This window comes from Rhincodon typus, chromosome 19 (genome assembly GCF_021869965.1).
Source record: "Rhincodon typus isolate 14 chromosome 19, sRhiTyp1.1, whole genome shotgun sequence".
NCBI classification, from domain to species: Eukaryota; Metazoa; Chordata; class Chondrichthyes; order Orectolobiformes; family Rhincodontidae; genus Rhincodon; species Rhincodon typus.
In genome coordinates this window covers 37661568-37681871 of record NC_063350.1, presented here as the reverse complement: position 1 = coordinate 37681871, position 20304 = coordinate 37661568, and the positions used below count along the sequence as shown (strand labels likewise).

The window sequence follows — 20304 nt, the reverse complement described above, 5'->3', positions numbered from 1 at the left end:
TCCTCTTTCATCCAAAGAGAACTTCCAACAGTTACCTCAACCCTCACTGCCCTACTCCTACTTATTTGCTTTATATTGGTCACCCAGTGATATATGATCTAAACTAGGTTTAGGCCTAATCAAGGTTGAGTTCATTGTGCTGATCGGTGATACGGGCATGTAATGGGAAATGCCACTTATATGGCGTCATCTCCTGTTCAGGACCTTGCAAAGACTATGTCAGATCAATCAACACCCCCTCCACTGCAGGCCATATGGGAAACACAACAAAGCAATGAGGAAAATTTGAGATACTCAGCAGGTGCCTCAGCATAACCAATGACAATGGCCAAAAAGCGACTCTGTGCATTGGACAGGAATTTCCTTCATTACCTTCACCTGAAGATAAAACTACAAAATGATCCTGCTCCAAATTCAACACAACTGAGAGTCTACTAAACTGAACCCCTTGAATCTCTAATTCTGCCTCCTCTATTTGTGTCAGGTTGATCAGACCACATTAGTTTGAGACCTCGCATGACTATTGTGAGCTCTCTTTTTCTGCAGGAATTGGAAACAATGATGTATGAGTAGACTGAACTCCCTCATCTGTTCCAGCGTGATATTGACAGGAGCTGTCACATCCTCAGTGATGCCTTCTTCTCAATTCCGCCGCATATGTGGAGGCAGTTGACTTTTCAGTGTTTTATTTGATCACTTGCTTTAACAATGGACATTCAGTCTGCTTAATTGCATACAAATCTGCATACAGAGATGGAGGCTTGTTATTTAGATGTTGCATGCCGTTCATCTTTCCAGATTCTATCAAGTCATTGAAACTCATATAATATTGGACCCACTTCTTCCTGATCACCTCTCTACTGCTGACCTCCAAAGCTACCTCCATCCTGGACTTTTTGATGTATCTGGACAGTTTTTTCACTGCACTCCTGAAATAGTATCTCCTACCTCTTAATTGCCTTGGTTAATGCCTTAAAAGAGACATGAAAGGACTGTGGGGCTGTTGTGGACACCTGCCTGTACCAATGCTGATGTTGTGTGAATCCTCCTGTGCTATTTCCTCGGCAAATACTGCACAGTAACACTGATAAGTTTTAATAAATAAAACAAAAATTTGCAGATGCTGGAGATCTGAAACAAACAGAAACAGACATTGCTGGAGAAACTTTGCAGATGTGACAGCATCTTGAAGAGAAAACAGAGTTAATATTTCGAGTCCAGTGTCCCTGCTTCAGAATTATTAAATGGGTAACAAAGGATCTTTAGTTTTCCATTTGGTGTGGAAAGTCAGTGGGCCATAGGATAGACATGGAGGGCAGCAAATGATGGAGGCTTGGATGGGGTGAATTAGGTGAAAGTAGGAGGTCATGTGAAGAATATAAAATAACAACTAACCAGTGCTAGCAACCCTAGAGTAAATGTTATTAGATGAAACAACTTTGATGGGTAATCACAACTAAGCCTGTCCAAGAACTAGATAACAATTGGAAGTGGTAATCTTACTTTAGAGGCACAAAAGGCTTTTATAGTTCCTTTGGTGTTTCAAATGCACTGAACTTGATCTGTCAGCTCAGTACACCAGCTAGAGCCCTTACCCAGTACTCCAGCAGGGGAACTACATACACATTTTAAAATAGCTAATCCTGTATAACTACGATGAGAGCTGCCTTGGTAAACATGATGAGATAAATTTGGCAACTGAGGTTCTCTAAAAGTGAGTGCAGCAATTGGTGTAGGGATACAACATTATAGCTCTCGATTTTCCAAAGTATCTCACTATTAAAAGACACTGCTTTGGAAGGAAAGCCTCACACTGGGGTTACCCACATCTTGCTGCTTCAATGAATTGTGTCCGCAGTATTGAACTCCAGGTATTTTAGCAGCCAGCTCCAGGACAAATAATGAAGGTATGTCTTTGCATATATGTATTTAGTTCTAAAATCTATGAAAGAGTAATGTTTGCAATAATTATTATGATTTTCCTGAGCATTCTAGGTAAAAGAGAAAAACATAAGATCCGGTTAAAAACGAAAAACAGATGTTTGATTAATGACATGCAGCTGATAGCATGCTGGAAACATTATACAAACGTAGCATACTGTTAATTTAGAACTTGTTTAACAGTTCCAGAGTTAGCTCCACTGTACCGCAGGAAATAGGTGAAAAAATAAAGCTTATACTCCAATCCTGTACAGTAATGGAGTGTTGGAATGGCAGCATACCAGAAAGCTTGTTTGTTACCAACTTCTTAATTGCTTCTTAGAATTTTCCTTTTTGATAACATTACTGATTACCACTCCTAAGATAAACTTCTATCTGTAGCAGGCATATTGCTGCCTTACGTACTTTACAAACACCACAACAGTTTGAAAGAAAACGACAGTGCACTGAGTCATATGTGACCTCAGAAGCAATCAACATTGGGACATCATACCGAGGTGAGCAGAGCAATTTTTAAAAAGTTGTCAAAAAATATGAATAGTTTATATGCTGGACATGTAAAGTATATACAATTATGAATTATTATTGTCTCTGAGACTGTTATTTACACATTCACTATACAGAAAATAAATTGTTGTGAAAGAGATGGGATTACTTGCAACATGAAACACTTCTAAGCATTTTTCAGGACAGAGTTTGACTGCAATCAATGATTGTTTCATAGTCTTCCACTCTAAATATCACTTAGGTCCTGAAGGTAGATTGCACATTATGGCTGAAATACTTCTTTTCCACAAAATGCTCCCTGAATATTTCAGATTTATTTTTTAAACACCATGTGGCTTCTATTACTCAAGGATTCTTTTCACTTAGTACTGTGAAGTAGTTGTGTCATTTTCAAAATGTATATGGATTTTTGTGTTGGTGCCAATTTATGTTACTCTTTTTACAGTACACATTTAGTGTTAACATTAATGATTTTTGCAGTTGTGCACGCAGTACATTTACCAGTTGTATTTTATCAGTAAAAGAGATGTGTGCCATTTATATCACTGTATCCAGTATCCTCTGAAATAGAAGAAGATTAATGTTAATTCACTGGTCATCAGCATAGCTTATCCTGCTCTCAAATATCAACTCCTCTGCTCTGGTGTGCATACAACTTACTCAGCAAAATATCAGATGAGGTGATAATAAAAACATACACCATCATTCACCACCAGATGCATTTAATAGCTACTTTTATTGTGTATGTTGTACATTAGTAAACCAACTCCATGATAATATAAAAATGAATTGGATTGCCTTATCCATTTGCCTTTAGGAGGATTTTGTGACTAATAAAAGTATTTTGCTTCAATATAGTGATGTGCTGAGCTAAGATTATCCCTGTCAAGATTTTGATAAATTCAAAGAGATTTTTTAATTAGTTCATGCTGCGTTGTGTGTTGGTGGAATCCATGATGTCTTATGCGGAACAACTGAGAATACTTTAGAATTTGTCACCGTATAAGGCACTGTTCATGTAATCTTTAATGTATTGTGATGGTGCACTTGCATGTCAATTTCCTAAGGGCACCAGGGCTCTATATCATTGCAGGGCTTTATTTTCTTCGTTGACGCTGAATCATATCTTTCAAGAAGTGAACAATGTGTGGCAAAAAAATAATATAACAATAAGATAGAACAACATACGTTTGTTGCTGTCAATATGCTGCATGATTCAGTTACCCTAAACATTGAGGGGTCTGGTTTAGCAGTTTACAATATCAGTTGAACCACATGATTATTCTACCTGGCTTTTAACTTCCCTTTAAGTATTGTCTGTGTTAATTAATTTTAATGAACAGCACATCAAAAAGGCTGCTAAATCAAGTGGGCTGAAATCCAAGGCAGAATTCCTGATCATGTCATCCATTTCACTGACCACTGCACTCAGGGGCATTATATTTTAAAAGTTATGCTGATACACATGTGGTAATCTCTGATGAACATGTGCATCTGCTTTGTCTCATGCTGAACAATGCATTCACTGTTACAAGATGTATGTTGCAGATCTGCTAAGAAAGTATGCAAGAATTTTAAAATGAAATCCCATGTTCAATTTTGATTAAACTGTTAAAGCACAAAACCTACAAATTCAAGAGTAAATTATTCAGGTTGACAGGGCCCTCAGCTGTGTCCAACCCACCTCCCGCACTTTGGCCCTCATTCCATCCCTTCCCTCATACAACTGCGATTAGGTCCCCCAGAACTCACTTACCACCCCACCAGCATCCTTATTCAAAAGATCATTAGCTGCCATTTCCACCACCTCCAGTGCAATGTTACCGCTAGATGCCTATTCCCCTCCCCTCCTTTGTCATCCTTCTGCAGGGACAATTCCCTCTGGGACACTCTGGTCCACTTGTCCTCCACTCCCATCACCTACCCATACAATCACAGAAGGTGTAACACCTGCCTGTTTACTTCCTCCCTCCTCACTATACAAGGCCCAGACATGCCTTCAAGATAAGCAGTGATTTTCCTGCACTTCACTCAATGTAGTCCACTGTATTCGCTGTTCACCATGTGGTCTCCTCCACACTTGGAAGACAAAACACAGACGGGGTGATCACCTTGCAGAATACCTAGATTCCGTTCGCAAAAAAAGACCCTAAGCTTCCAGTTGCCTGCCACTACAACACACCACTGAATTCCCTGGCCAACATCTGTCTTGGGCTTGCTGCAGTGCTCCTGTGAAGCTAAGCACAAGCTGGAAGAACAGCATCTCATTTTCCACCTGGGGACCCTGCAGCCTTCAGGACTCAATATCAAGTTCAATAATTTTAGGGCCTGAGCACCTTCTCCTATGCCTTTACCCTAATCCCCAGCTATTAATTCTCCCAGACTGACCATTACACATTGCTTTCTGTGCAATCGCTGCTCAGTCTCTCTCACACTCTCTCATTCTCTCTCTCATTCACATTCACACTCACTCCTGCTGTCTCTCTCTCATTCCCACTCACTCTCACTCTCATTTTCTCTCTGTTTTTTCCAGCCATTTCTATTTTTATTTTGGAAAGGATACTGATTGGTTTGGCCATGATTGGCAAAGAGATACAACAACAACTATTAACTGTCAATCTTAGATAGCTGATTTAATTTGTAGCAGACATGCAGACTCTCATTGGTCAGGCCATTGCCCTGGAGAATGTGTCAGGGATTGGTAGTCTCCATGCCCTCAATGTGAAAAGTTCAATGTATGGACAAATTTCTTTTATTTTCAAAGTCCTTTGAGTGAATATATGTAGTTTCCAGTGTGCACAAAAGAATAACACTGACTGAAATTTTAAGCATAGTCATGACTTTTTAGTAAATATTGTCCAATAGCTGAATCACACCTAATGATGGACACAGTGCTCTGAGGTTTGCAATTTGGGCTGGGTGAGCACAGCCAGCATGCTGCCCATTACGGATAGCCAAAGAGAATGTTGTTTGATATGGTCTGCCAGTCACTGGGATGTGAAAAACATACCTGTCGTTACACCGGTGCTGAAATTCTTAAACCAGATATTATGTAGTAGGTAAAGAGTCTATTTGGTTTGACAGCAGTATCTTGTTAGTGGAGACTACTCATGGAAACTACAATGTAGCTGCATGAGTCTGCTAGTTTCACCTGTTCCTCAACTTTTTTGGGATATCTTTCTCTTCCAGGATAATCTGAGAAAGATTGAGGACCTTTTAGAACCAAAGTTTGTAACCATAGGCTCTTTCAAAGACATTTTGATGAGGGCAAGTGCAAAAGATTTGACTTAGTGTCCTTCTTTGGCAACATTTATATATTACTCTGCCATATGTGCAATCTGTCCTCACTGTGGGATTATTACACAATACTAGATTCTTAGAGCATAAAAGGAGGCCATTTGGGAATCCTTGAAAGAGTAATCAGGTTTAGTCTTATAGCTTTCCCTTTTGGTCATAACCCTATAAGTCCCTTTATCCTCATCCTCAAGTACTTCTCCAAGTCCCTTTTAAAGTTATTTATCAACTTCAGTAATTCACAGCCTTGATTGTTTGCTCAAGACATATTTTAAATTCATAGAAATATATGTATACAATTCTGGGATGTACTTATTTGTTTTGACTATTCCCAAACCGGCTGGATCTGCCAAGTTTTACAGATCAAGAATTCCAAATACTGATAAATTTCTGGGTGTAACTATTTCTTCTCACCTCCCCTCTTAATCTCTTGTCGCTGAGTTTAACTCTATCATCTCTGATTATCAGACTACTCATGTGAGGTGATGCTTTTTCTCTACCTACCCTTCAAAATTGCTTATCATTCTAAAAACTTGTATCAGGAATTGCTTAACCTTCTTTGTTCCAAGGAAAACAATCTTCGTTTTTTTCAACCTCTTCTTATTGCAGGTTTCACTTCTTTCAAACTTACAATGAGCATTGTTATTACACTTGGAATTTTATAGCAAACTTTTAAAGCTACCCTGTTTTTTTCTGCCCAAGTCACACTAGCTTCCTAGTCTAACTGAAGTGTTTTATTGGCAAACAATATCAGTAATGCCCAGGTGTAATGTAATGCATGCAATTGGTAGATGTGAATGAAGATTAATGTCATTTCAAATTATTTCTGTGCATTTCCTTTCTGCCACTCATGAGAATATTTAATGTTCTCTGTTATCCATTTTCCATGTTACCTAGAGTTGCAATAGATTCTATTCCTTGAAGATGCTTTAAAGAAAAGGATTTACAATGTTTGTATAGCTCAAATGCATTTCGTTATCATAGCATTTATAGGAGGGAAAATAAATATACATATTTATGTAAATAAATAAGTATACATGTTTATATAAGTTTACCTGCATTAAGATTTGCAATGCCACTGTGGGAAAAATTTACTTGGAAACTGACACAACGTAGGTATTCTATCTTTCTGGGGTGTTATTGGATTGGATCACCATTCTTGTGAGCCTGAGATTGAGATAGTAGAGGTAATCTTCAATTTCATGTCTGGATCAGCCTGTCCTTTTTTGTACAGGCTGTATCTTATTAATGAAGTAAACCTTGAGTTAACCTAAAATAAAAGCAGATTTGAGTTGGTTGAAGGGGGTTAAAGTGTGAAAAATCTACCTCCTTACCCAAAACTGTTTTCAACTCATCTACTTCTGGACTTAACTGAGATTGGAAGTTGCATGTGAAATCAATGTAATGGAGTTGGTTGGAACTTTAAATGCGGAAATAAGACTGAGAGCCCAATGGCATTCAGTTTTTCAATATTATCTTTAGTCGGTCAGGTTTTCTGATAAACCATGATGGCCTCCCACTGGATTACTGGGTAGTGGGTGTCCTTTGTTTATGGACACTTTCTGGTAAAATGGTTGATCCCCCACAGACTAATGTTGCCACTTTATTCCCACTACTCCTGGATCTTAGAGGATACCTTCACATAGAAGCACCCTCTTGTTTATCCTGCAGACTCTACACTGGCCACTACTATCGGTGTGCTTCCACAGCTGCTGAGCTGCTGGTCCATTGATTGGGTTGGCTGCTCTGAGAGATGAGCCGATATTTTGAATTAGATGCCAAATCTAATGTTGGCATTTGGCTGCATTGACAGCTCACAGGAGAACTATCTTTTGAAAAATTCTAACCACTTATATCAATGGCTCTGACTGCCCAAGAGAAGCTTGTTCCAAAATTTTTGTTATAAGTGGGCAGGGAAGATAGCTTTACATTATAACATTGTCTACTGTACTTATGTACTTGATTTGGATTTGATGCTCTTTGAGACTTCCAGAAGATGTCCAGGATGAACTCTATGTATCATCAATTTAGCTACATCCTCTTGCCATTTCAGTGGCATTGAGGGATGTGATCTTTGAATTTTCTGCATGCCATAGTATGTTTGGTTTTGCAACTTGAAGTGGCCATCATGTATTTTCCTGCAAGTGGAAGCTGTGAAAATTTATTTCCACATGGTCCTCTTTATCCACTCTGCATTTATTGGAAAAGTGGTAATTTATGGCCTTTCAGAACAATCTCAGGGGTTCATCCACAGGAGCCTTGCACTGACATCAGGAGCTTAATTGTCTGATAGGCCACCCCCATGGATAAATACATGGATGCCAGTCATGTGAGGACTAAAACAGCAGCACTGGCTAGTTATGACGGCAAATTTCACATAGCTGGGCATGATCTGAGAGAGTTTTGGCTGTATGGTACAACTTGGAAAGAGAGGTTTTCCTCAGGAAAGGATCATTTATTCTGAAACATGCACTAAATGGCTTTAAATAGTCTCACTGATAAATAAGTCACCGAGTACCTCAAGACCAAAAACAGAAGTTGCTGTTAAAGTTCAACAGGTCTGGCAGCATCTGTGAAGAAAAATCAGAGTTAACATTTCAGGTCCATGACCCTTCCTCAGAGTACCTCAAGACCATGGCTTCTTCATCATAAAGGGATAGATCTGTCTGCTATGTCCACCTGCAACATAGTTTTGCAGTTTTTTTAAAATCATAGAATGGTTGCAGCACAGAAGGAGCCCATTTACTTTGTTCTATCTGTATTGGATCTTTATAAGAACTACTTATCTAGTCCCACTCCCCAGCCTTTCCCCTGTAACACTACCTTATTTTGTGTTCAGATGCTTAACCAATTCACTTTTAAAAGCCAATACTGTAATTGCCTTTACCACATGTTTAGGCAATGCATTCCAGATCCAAACCATTGGTTGCATAACAAGTGTTTCCTCATGTTGTCCTATTTTGTCAATCACCTTAAACCCCTTGTCCCCTGGTTCCCAATTCAATCAATGGGAACAGTTTCATCTCTATTCTATCAAGACTCCGAATAATTTTTAATGCCTCTTTCAAATAGCTCCTTAACCTTCTCTAAGGAGAACAGCCTCAGGTTCATCGATCGATCCAAATAACTGAATCCTTTCATCATCAGAACCATTGCCATAAATCTTTCCTATATGTTTTAAAGTGCCCTCATCTTTCTTGAACCATCGTTCCCAGAATTAGACACAGTGTTCATGTTGAACGTTAACATTAGCTATCATTTCAGGGTACAGACATAAAGGTATTTCTGGCAAGCGAGATTTTCCACTTTATATGAGGATTTCTATGTAGTATCTTGTATCAATTTAAACACTGTGATCTAGAAAATTAATGCTTTTCTTGCATGTTGTGGCTTTAAGTTTAATGGAGAGTTGACAATTATTGAGAGTATTGACGAATTATTTTAACTACATTAATGTTAAATATATGATAATCTAAATTAAAGATGTTGCCAATTACATCTTTGTCTTAAAAGTTATCTTCCGCTACAACTTTTTAGTTTACCCTTCTCATCCAAAAAAATCAGATGAATCCTGACAACACAGCAAAATGTAATAAAACATGCAGTAAAACTTGATATCTGGTTGTTCAGAGTTTCTAGAATTATTTATCATGTGTGACCTTTTATAATTGGATGATGTCCTATTGTAGCTAATGCAATAATGTATGCTGCTGCATAGAAATTGGATGAACATTTGACAAATCGAAGGAAAAATGAGTCTTCCTTCAGTCTAGCAATATCAAAAGGCGGTGTTTGTATATCAGTGTAAAGAATTCATGATGTTTTCTCAATTTTTTTAGGCAAATGTATTCTCTAGCACTAATTTGTCCCTCAAAGTTCCAGGTCAAGTTTTCAATGGAACCTGATATAGCTGACCCTGAAGTGAGTCAATGGTGCTGAAATTTGTGAAAATCAGCCAATGTTCCCTTGTTCGCAACTGTGGTCTAATACCTGGTAAATACATGTGTAGAAATTGAAATATATGTTGAGCTATCATGCCTCAATTAATTAACTAATACCATCTGTTTTCCTCATACAGGAAGAATGGCTACTTAGGATAATAAGAAAGTAATACCATCTATCGATCACTACCCAGTACTTTTAGGAAAGGATGGTGGGTAAACAATTTATACAATTATGTGATATCTTTAAATAGAAATGACAAGTATGCATTAGATCATGTATTTTTGGTAATGATTGACAGATAACCTTCTATCTTGCCTACACAGTTCTCATAACCTGCCAGGACTGACTTCCTGTGTATATGAGATAACAGAAGTTACATTTCAAACTGGGAAATCACTATGGTAACACCATGACCACACTGACACCTTGTTATTTAATTTGAATAGAAAATGATACATCCAGCTAACGTTACTCTACGCTCTTGAATAATGTTTGATCACATGTAAAAGATGACCCCCAACCTTTGACCAAAACAGCATTTACTTTTCATATATCTTGTGTGTAAGTTGGCCTCCAAATTATTGATAAAATATCTAAACACTTTGTACTTGCCACCCACTGTACCCTGAAGTCAAACTTGCCCCGATGTACCCAGGTGGAAGCGTGGGGTGAAACACTGTCAAACTTGTCCTGTTTCTTAGCCACGTGACATTCTGGAGCATTCATGATGTTCGTAACACTTCCAAGCAATGGCTTGGGATTTGAAAAGCCAAGAACTGAAATAAATAGATTGACTTCCTACTAGTTATATACTTTTAAAATAACTTCGACATTTTAAAAACTCATTTCAGGATGAAATCATAAACAACCACCACCATTGAAGATGACATGTTCAATTTAATCATTAAAATCCTTTTGGCTCCTTTAGCGTTATTTTTGTGTCAGGATTTGTGGGAAACAGTCTCTGTTTTGGCAACTGTGTGACAGAAAGAGATTAGAAGATATCAATAAGCAAGGCATCAACATGACTGCTGTCAGAGTTTATGAATGGGAAGCCCTTGCTGTTGACTGGGGTGCCTAGAGCCAAACAATCATAAAGACATGGAAAAAGTGATGACCGGATGGAGGAAAACAGAGTCCGCCAGAAGAAATGACCATCTTTTAACCTCAGGCCAGCTCTATTCATCCGTGTCACCTACAGAAGGGACGATGTTCAGACAGAAGTGGCATAAATCCTGCACATAGTCCTTTGTCTCCTGAGACAGATAGATGCTGTTCATTGGATTCAGAATTTTTCTAATGCAAGATTGGTCCTAAATTGCCAACATAAATGCATAAAAATAACTTAAAAATTCTCTGTCTGTGATCACTTACTGTTCTAATTTTCTTTATTCTTATTCCCTGTATTATGATTGTACTTTTATAATTTTTGCACAAATTATACTTTCTACTTTTTCCTGCCTTTTTCTAACTTTGAAATTTTCCTTAACTCCCTTAATTTAGACAAATAGCAGCTTCAAAACTCTTCTATGAGTTAATCAAATGACAAAGACCTAAAAATTTGACATTGTGTAGTATCACGTCTTTGATCTATTTTTCCAGATCATAAAGAAAGTGGCTGATGATAACTAAGTAATCTTAGAAAAATGGCCAATATTAAAATGAAAACATTAATGGCACTTTTTTTTTTCATTAATAGGTGTGGGCATCGCTGGCTGGGCCAGCATTTTTTGCCCATCCACTATTGTCCAGAGGGCTTGTAAGCGTCAATCACATCAGTTGGTCTGGATTCACATGTAGGCATGTAAATGTTAAAGGCAATCACAGAAATAGAGTGGCATAGAAATACTGTAGAATACCTAAGCACCAAAAACGATTTTGAGGAATAGTGGGACATTTGTTCCACTTGTTGATCTCAGGTGAAGGCCCAAGAACACACCACTTAATTGCCTCTTTGAAGATGTGCATAGGCCAAGCAGGCTGCAGCAAGAAAACTGTTGGGGAAATGAGACAATGGAATCAATGGGTGAAAATACATCTAATTTGCTTGGAAAAAAAAGTAATAAAGTTTCATATTTTTCTAAATTTTAACAAGCATGTCTGTAAATACTGAAGGAAACACATAGATTGAGAGCACTTGTGACTTATATATTCACATATTACATATTGAACTGTTTAATCAAAGAAAATATTTCACTGTGACCTTTTGTTCAGTGAGCAATAAATTTAGATTATTAGGAGTTACTGCACCTCTGACCCCTAAATGCAGTGGAACAGATGTTTTCTTACTTGTGCATCTAATTTCTGGAACTGGCTATATTATTCTTAATGCATTTATTTATTTCAAACGCTCCAGAAACAAAAATGTATATCTAAGTCGATAGTATTTATTGCCTGGAGCAATTAAATCTCAGTCACAAAAATTGCAGCTTGTCTATAAAACTTTTTTATATTTTCAGCAATCTTAAAACTAGTATTGGAAATGTTGATGTCAAAAGCATTAATTTTTTTTTTACACATTATGCATGTTAAATTTATGAAAAAGTAAAAAAGTGTTACATTTCCATTCTTCAATTTTTTTGGCATAATTGATTTTAAGAATTGCAACTCTTCTGTATAAATCTTAAAATGTTCAAATCAAACAATGTTATATTTTTGATGGGGTCATAGACAGGGTAAATTGCCAGCACAGCTATATTCATGACAGCATGGATGTTTGATATAAGTCCAAGCTTTGACAAAGCATTTTATGTATTTTCATTCATATAATGCCCTAAAAGCAAACTGAAAGCACAGGTAGTTCTGCTATACTGCATGTTTCCTTAACACAAATTGGTTGTAACACGATTGATGAATTGTGGACGCTATTTGGATAATGCAAACTTTCTGCTGTATAGGTATAGCGATTTTCTATGGTGCGAGGTCACGCAAGAATGCAACTATTGCGTTACAGAAGACCTACCTGTGTATTTTTAACCACCTGATGTGTCTGGCCAGTCACTAATATCTCCATGTGATTGATAATGTCATTGTGTTCTTATGCATTCAGAATTGTGGTTAAGTGTCTCAACAGATAATAGTACTCCTTGATATTGGAAACATATTGGATGTTGAATTTCCTGGTCATCAACGACACGTGACCTTTCAAAAATTCTGGAGTACACTAGGAATTTTTAACATATCAGCACCATTACAGAGGTAGCCTATTCCCATCTCAGCACCACTGCACAGCACTGCTACTGTTGTAACTCATCTGTGATTGGAAACCTTCATCCATACCTTTGTTATTGCTAGATTTGGCTATTCAAATGTTGTCCTGGCAAGCTTTTCACCTTCCATCCACCACATTCTTAAGCTGATCCAAAATCCAGCTATCCATTTCTTATTTCACACCAACCTCTGTTCATGTGTCATCACCGTGTTTTGGGCTGACATTCTAGCTCCAAGTTAAATAATGCTTTTGTTTAAAATTTGGCATTCTGGGGAGGCGATGGCCTAGTGGTGTTATCACTGGATATTAATCCAGAGACCCAGATTCAAATCCCGTCATGGCAGATGGTGGAATTTGAATTCAATAAAACATCTGGAATTAAGGATCTAATGATGACTGTGAACCGATTGTTGGAAAAACCCATCTGGTTCACTAATGTCCTTTAGGGAAGGAAACTGTCATCCTTACCTGGTCTGGTCTACATGTGACCCCAGACCCACAGCAATGTGGTTGACTTTCAACTGCCCTCTGGTCAATTAGGAATGGGGAATAAATGTTGCCTAGCCAGCGACGCCCTCATCCTGTGAATGAATAAAGGAAAAAAAATCCTTGTTTTCAAATCACTTCATGGCTTCACTGTTCTTGCTCTCTAACTTTCCTCACATTTACAATCCTCTTAGACATCTATACTCTAATTTTCGACATTTAATGCACCCTCCAACTTTGATTGCACCTCTATATGCTTCAGCTGCTGGATCCCTGGCCCTGAAATTCCCTTCTTAAACCTCCCTCCCTCTTTATTTCTGCCTGAATTGGACAAAAAAATACATTTGGATCAGTTCTGCTCTCAAATTTCCTGGACACGAGCCTTCTGTTATGAATCAGCAGACACCAATTTAGGAATGCTCAGAACCAGTAACAGAGAAAATCATTGTAGAATCATCCTGGCATTTAAGTTATGTATCTTTCACAATTGCTGAGAAAAGGTTAAGTGTACAATATTAATTGTTGAGGTAGGATGATAGGTGGGTAAAGTGTTGGGGCAGCAAGTGTAAGAGGGGAGTAGGGTGGATGGGTGGATGGAGAGTCGGATATGTGGAACTGGTGTTCAGTCGGGCCAGGGACCTGGGCCTGTGTACTCTGGTCTGGGAAGTGTTGATAAACCTCCTGTGAAGCATCTTACGATATTTTACCATGTTAAGCTGCTGTATAAATGCAAATTGCCTTTTAATTTAATGTCACCTCATGTTAAAACATGGAGAATGTTTTGTGTAAACCAATGTCAAAATGAGGAGGTTAGGAATGTAAGTCTCTTTTAATACCAAAACTCTACTTTTTTCAAATAAGAAGATAACAGGAGATTCTTTTAAAATGGTTGTTGAAACACAAGTCCAGGTGATAGTTGAAAATCACGAGTGCTTTGTTTCCATAGTTCTTAACACAATTCTGACCCATTGATTGGCTTCCTAATTAATACATTATTCCATAATTCAGCACCATAATTCAGTACAATGTGGCAAAACCCTCCAAATCAAAGATTGAAGTACCAGATACGCAATAGAATTGCTGACGTTCATACATACTTTGTACTGACTGGACAATTTGTTTTGCTATTACTGTTTATTATATAACCCAAACTGCACCATCGGGTTATTGGTTTAGTGAGTTTTTGTTTTTGTGATTACTCTTTAGTAATCCTACCACCCATTCTGTTTTCTTCCTTAAATCCTTCCTTTAAAACAAACACTATCCTATTGGATATTCATTATTTGCAATGAGGATCACTGACCAAAATAAAACATTTTATTTTGCTTCTAAGACCCAGTCAAATGTCATTCTACAACTCAGCAATTAAAATCAGCAATGTTTTCTTAAATACGTGTGCAGCAAATTTTTCAGTTTGTTCTTCTGTATACTTTATATTTTCATAATGCAAACTGAGAAATTTTATTACAAAGAAAGAAAAACACTTTCTGTTTTTCCTCAAATGCTAAATTATACGCTTCTTGGAAATGTTACTTAGAGAAAGGGAATGATTATGAGATCAGAGACGAAGGGTAAGGTTTCAAGTCAGGACAGTGTCCAATTCCAACGTGGATTGTGTTTCTCATAAACTGACTTCATGTGCCAAAAGAACCACTGAGGTCAAGTTCTCAGAGAAGTCTCACTTTATGTGGCAAGCCAGATAGTGACCTATGCTCATCCCATCTTCTCCACAACTGGATTAAATCACAAAGCCAAAAACAATATGACATAAATGACTGAATAATATGAGTAAACATAATGTTATAATAATAGCTGGGACTGATTCAAATAGTTTTCTTGCACGTTGGTTAAAATATTTTTGTTTTTCTGCATCAATCAGATCTGCAAATTTGTTCTTGACAACAATCCAGCTGCATTATAATCAGAATTTTGCAATAATTGGACAAGATTACAACATAAATCTATCCAGTAAGTGCATTTTACTAATGGTTTGCATTACAGGTCATGTAACTCCTAGATGAGGTTATATTTTAAACTTGCAAAACACACGTATGTTTTTTCTGCAGATAATCATACTCACCATTATAATGGAGGAAAACAACAGCAGGTTTTGACACCACATAGTTGCTGTTTGACATGAAAGTCCATATTGTGCTGTTTAGAATATCAGTCCTCACCGATGGAACTTCCACTGAAATCACTGTTACGGTGTAACTTCAGAATATTTGCCCATTAGGTCCCTATTATAGATATCAGAAAATGTTAAGGTGCATTGATTAAATATTTTAGTGGTATGACCAGTGATAATTAACAATTAACTAACAAACATTCTCTCTCACCCTGAAAATTATATCATGCAAGTGTGGAGTCTTGATCCATCAGAAATTAATTATGTTGGAGATTTGTAAACAAACTTTGAATAATTTTATTTGCATTTTCTGTATTTCTCTTTTATCTCTCTCCATTAATCCCATTTGTTTTTTATCCCCAAGTTTTATTCCACATTCCATATCTATATAAATCCCGATTTACACCTGCTGATTTATACTGCATGGGAGAAAAACTTGTTTGCCTGGTGCTGTCTGCAATAGCTCTCTGCAGGTTTAACTTGATTCCTCGGGTATATGCAAATCTATGTGTTGCTACTTGTGTAACCCACACAGCATTTTTGAATGACCTTAGTGCCATGTATAGTGTGATTGCACAGCTAGTAATCTGAGAAAATAAAGATAAGTCTGCTTGCTACCACAGAAGGTGGTGCTATGCGAACAAACTTCTCCTTGTTCTGAGTGTTTCAGTAAGGATTCATCACTCTGATTAGTCAAAAGACTATGCTGTTCTTGCCCTGCACATAGGAATTACAGTTCAATTCAAACATTCAGAGGTGCATAGAAAAGAACAAATAAAACATCTGCTTCAGAGATGTGTCATAACATCACTGCACAGTTTGCTTAGAGTCTTAAAGATATACATTACAGAAACAGACCCTTTGGTCCAACTCGTCCATGCGGACCAGATATCCTAAATAAATCTAGTCCCATCCAGAGGCCTTTTAAATGCCATATTTGTACCAGCCTCCTCCACTTTCTCTGGCAGACCATTCCATACAGGCACCACCCTCTGTATAAAAATGTTGCCCCTCAGGTCCCTGTTGAATCTTTACCCTCTGACCTTAAACCGTGCCCTCTAGTTTTGGACTCCCCCACCTCGGGGAAAAGACCTTGTCTATTTGCCCTATGCATGCTTCTCATGATCTTGTAAGCCTCTATAAGGTCACCTGTCAGCCTCCGATGCTCCAGGGATAATAGCCCCAATCTATTCAGCCTCTCCCTATAATTCAAACCCTATAACACTGGCAACATCCTTGTAAATCGTTTCTGAACCCTTTCAAGTTTCACAACATCTTTCCGATAGCAGGGAGATGGGAATAGGAAATATTAAGAGTGGTGGTTATTGTGTTGCAGTGGTAGTGTCCCTACTTCGGAGCCAGAAGGCCTGTTCAAATCCCATCTGCTCTGAAAGGTATGTAAAAACAACTCTGAACACGTTGATTAGTAAGCATCCATTGTAGCACAGTATCCACTGGAATGCAATGTGTCTGCTTCCGAATGATACATGCAAAATTCAGCCTCTGGGAAATTTTATGGGAGGTGGTGGCATTGCGGTAATGTCACTGGTCCAGTAACCCAGAACCCCAAGCTAATGCTCTAGGGACTTGGGTTCATGTCCTGCTGTGGCAAAACATGAAATTTAACTTCAATAAAATCTAGAACAAAGAGCTGACCTAATGGTGATACTGTAACCATGTTGATTATTCTAAAAATCCATCTGGTTCACAAGTGTCCTTTAGAAATAAGAAAAATGCTTGCTGCATCCTAATCCAACTCCATTTGAATTTCATTCCATCCCTTTCTCCCTGCTTTTCCTCACTTGTGTTGTTGTTGTACTGCCACCGATGGGCAGTGCTTGTAAAGTTTTCATTTTATTTTAACTACGAGTGACTTGGTGGTGGATAAAAGAGTAAAAGAAAAGTTATGCATATGATTTGGTGGTTGTTTTAAAAAAGGTCAGAGGGGCATTGAAAAAACAAAAAGAAAACATCAGTTCTAGAGCTGTGTCATCACATCCCTTAACAGGTTGATTAGAAAATAATAATTAAGCGAGTGCTTAGGGTACAGTGGTAGTGTCCCTAGCTCTGAGATAGAAGGCCTGGGTTAAGTCCTACCCCTGCTCCAGAGGTGTGTCCTAGCATGTCTGAACAGCTTGATTTTCCTTTTTAAAAGGAATTGGGTTCTTCCTCAGTGGAAGGATGGGTTGCTGGGAAGAAAAAGGTGAAAACTGGTGTTTATGCTAGACAACAAATTAACAAAAAAGAAAATCCTTGTAAATCTCTGAAAATCTTTTTCCTGACTAATATAGGTATTGGTCTGTTAAACATATAGCAATGTCGACCTTATGGTTCACAAAGGGAAAGTACTTGTCCCTTACACTACATAAGCTGTAATATCACCTGTATGCTCCCTTTCTTCATGAAAGGTTGGCTGAAAATTACTCCGAACTTAGTGGTAGCTGTCTCCCCTCTGTGAGATGGAAAGTTGTTGGTCAGAAGTGCAGTGAAACATGTATGCACGATATTATCTGTCACAGCCACGCAGAACTAAGTGTGCGCTGCACTGGAACAGGTATTCTAATTTGGATGAGACAATAAACCAATGTCCTGTATTCCTACTGAGGTGGACATAAATGATCCCATGGCATTATTTGAATACAAGCAGATGTATTTTTATGGTTCCCTGGGCATTATTTTTGCTTGACCAACATGGCAAAATACTTATCATCTGGTCATTGATCTTACTGCTGTTTGCAAGACTGCAGTGTGTTTTTTCGCTTTTGTATTTTCATAACAAACAGTAATTCAATAAAAAATAAGCACTTCTGATTTTTGAAGGGAAGTGAAAGGTGCTATATCAATTCTTAGCACGTTTAAGGAACTTTTGTCATCTCTAATGGAAATATACAATAGTTCTAATTGCTTTTGACAGGAAAATGGTTACATCTGAAAATTTAAGTCGTCATGCAAAGAGGCTTCTTTCTTACACACTTGGTTACAGTAATATTTACATGAAATGAGCAGATGGCAAGTGATGGATAATTGGTTGTGTTATCTCACAACTTCTTTTGCACAGAGGATTAGAGATCATTGTTCAGGCGGTCATTGACTTCACATTAAATACATAACCCATGTTTCTCCTGTTAATTTAGTGCCATTGACCCCAAAGTTATTAACTAAGCAATGTTTACAACATGCAGTAGATCATATTGAAGATCAGTGCATGTTCATGATGGTGATATGACACAGAAGTCACTGTTTGTGACAGCTACTAAACATATTTGTTGGACATGCTACTGCATTTTTAGTGGAGGCACTGGTCCATCTAAACTAAATGACTCATGCAGTTAGTGAACAGTCTAACAGCATAGAAATGTTTTAAACATGTGTGTGCTAGTAGTGCAAGTGAAATATTTTAAACTTGTTAGAGCCAGCAGACAGGCATATAAAGGTGATTTTCACACACCCTCGGGCTATTGAGGAGCACGTACATACTGAGTACTGTTTGGAAACTTTTTTTCTCTCTCATGGGACATGTGTGTTTATTGCTAGTCTCTATTGCTCTTGAGAAAGTGATGGTGAGCTGCTTTCTTGAACCACTGCAGTCCATGTGCTTTAGGTAAACCCATAATATTGTTAGGGAGGGAATTCCAGGATTTGGACCCAGCGATAGTGAAGGAGTGGTGATATATTTGCAAGTCAGGATAGTGAGTGGCTTGGAAGGGAAGTTGCAGAGGGTGGTGTTCCATGTATCTACTGCCCTTGTCCTTCTAGATGGAAGTGGTCATTGGTTTGGAAGGTGCTTTCTCAGGATTGTTGGTGAATTTTTGCAGTGTATCTTTTAACTAATACACATTGCTGCTACTGAATGTCGGTGATACTGGGGGTAGATGATTGTGGATGTGGTGTCTATCAAGTAGGCTGCTTAGTCCTGGATAGTGTCAAGCTTCTTGAGGGCTTGTTGGAACTACAGCCACCCAGGCAATGGTAAATATTCCATCACACTCCTGACTTGTGCTTTGTTTACATTGTGAAATCATTGGCGAACATCCTCATTTCCAACTTTATGATGGAGGCAAGGACAATAATGAAGCAGCAGAAGATGGTTGGGTCTAGGACACTACCCTGATGACCTACGTTAACTACAGCCATCTTTCTATGTACAAGGTATGACTCCAACCCTGATTCCTATTGACATCAGTTTTGCTCAGGGCTCCTTGATGTCACACATGGTCAAATGTGGCCTTAATTTCAAGGACTGTCACTCTAACTTCACTTCTGGAATTCAGCACTTTTGGTCCCTTTTTAAATCAAGGCAGTTTTCTTTTACACTTTTTTATATTTTTATTTTTCTTCTTGCTTAAGTACTATCATCCACTAAGTGAGAAAGTGGCCTGCACTGTGTCCCTTCTTGCATCACATTTGTGGGTACACGCGAGAGACCACAAACTTCTCTAATTTCCCTGCTTCCCCAACCTGATGTACATGATCTCCATTCAGTTCCACCTTCTACAATATTATGTTTGAAAATTAAAAACTTAATATATATGTGAATCATAACCTGTTTCCACAAAAACATGGGAGCTATTGTTAGCATACAAAATTACTCAGCCTTCTCACATGGCCAAAAGATAAATATAGATGAGAAAAGCTACTCATTTTATTTGAGCTGCTTCCTCTAGAATAACATGCAGCATCACTGTTAAGGCACTCAACTATGCTACTAAAGCATAAACATTTTGCTTCCATAACTTTACATAGAATTCCAAATATTTTCGATCAATCTTTGTGCAAAGGGTATCTGAATGGC

At 38.0% G+C, this 20304-nt stretch overlaps 1 long non-coding RNA gene across 1 annotated transcript; it reads left to right on the top strand.

The window, feature by feature from the left end:
- Positions 1–1652: 1652 nt before the first annotated feature.
- LOC125485463 lies at positions 1653–16157 on the top strand. The gene is made up of 5 exons (XR_007264186.1): positions 1653–1907; positions 2323–2438; positions 9821–9895; positions 15264–15352; positions 15451–16157. It is a non-coding gene; the product is annotated as an uncharacterized LOC125485463 (long non-coding RNA).
- Positions 16158–20304: the final 4147 nt, after the last annotated feature.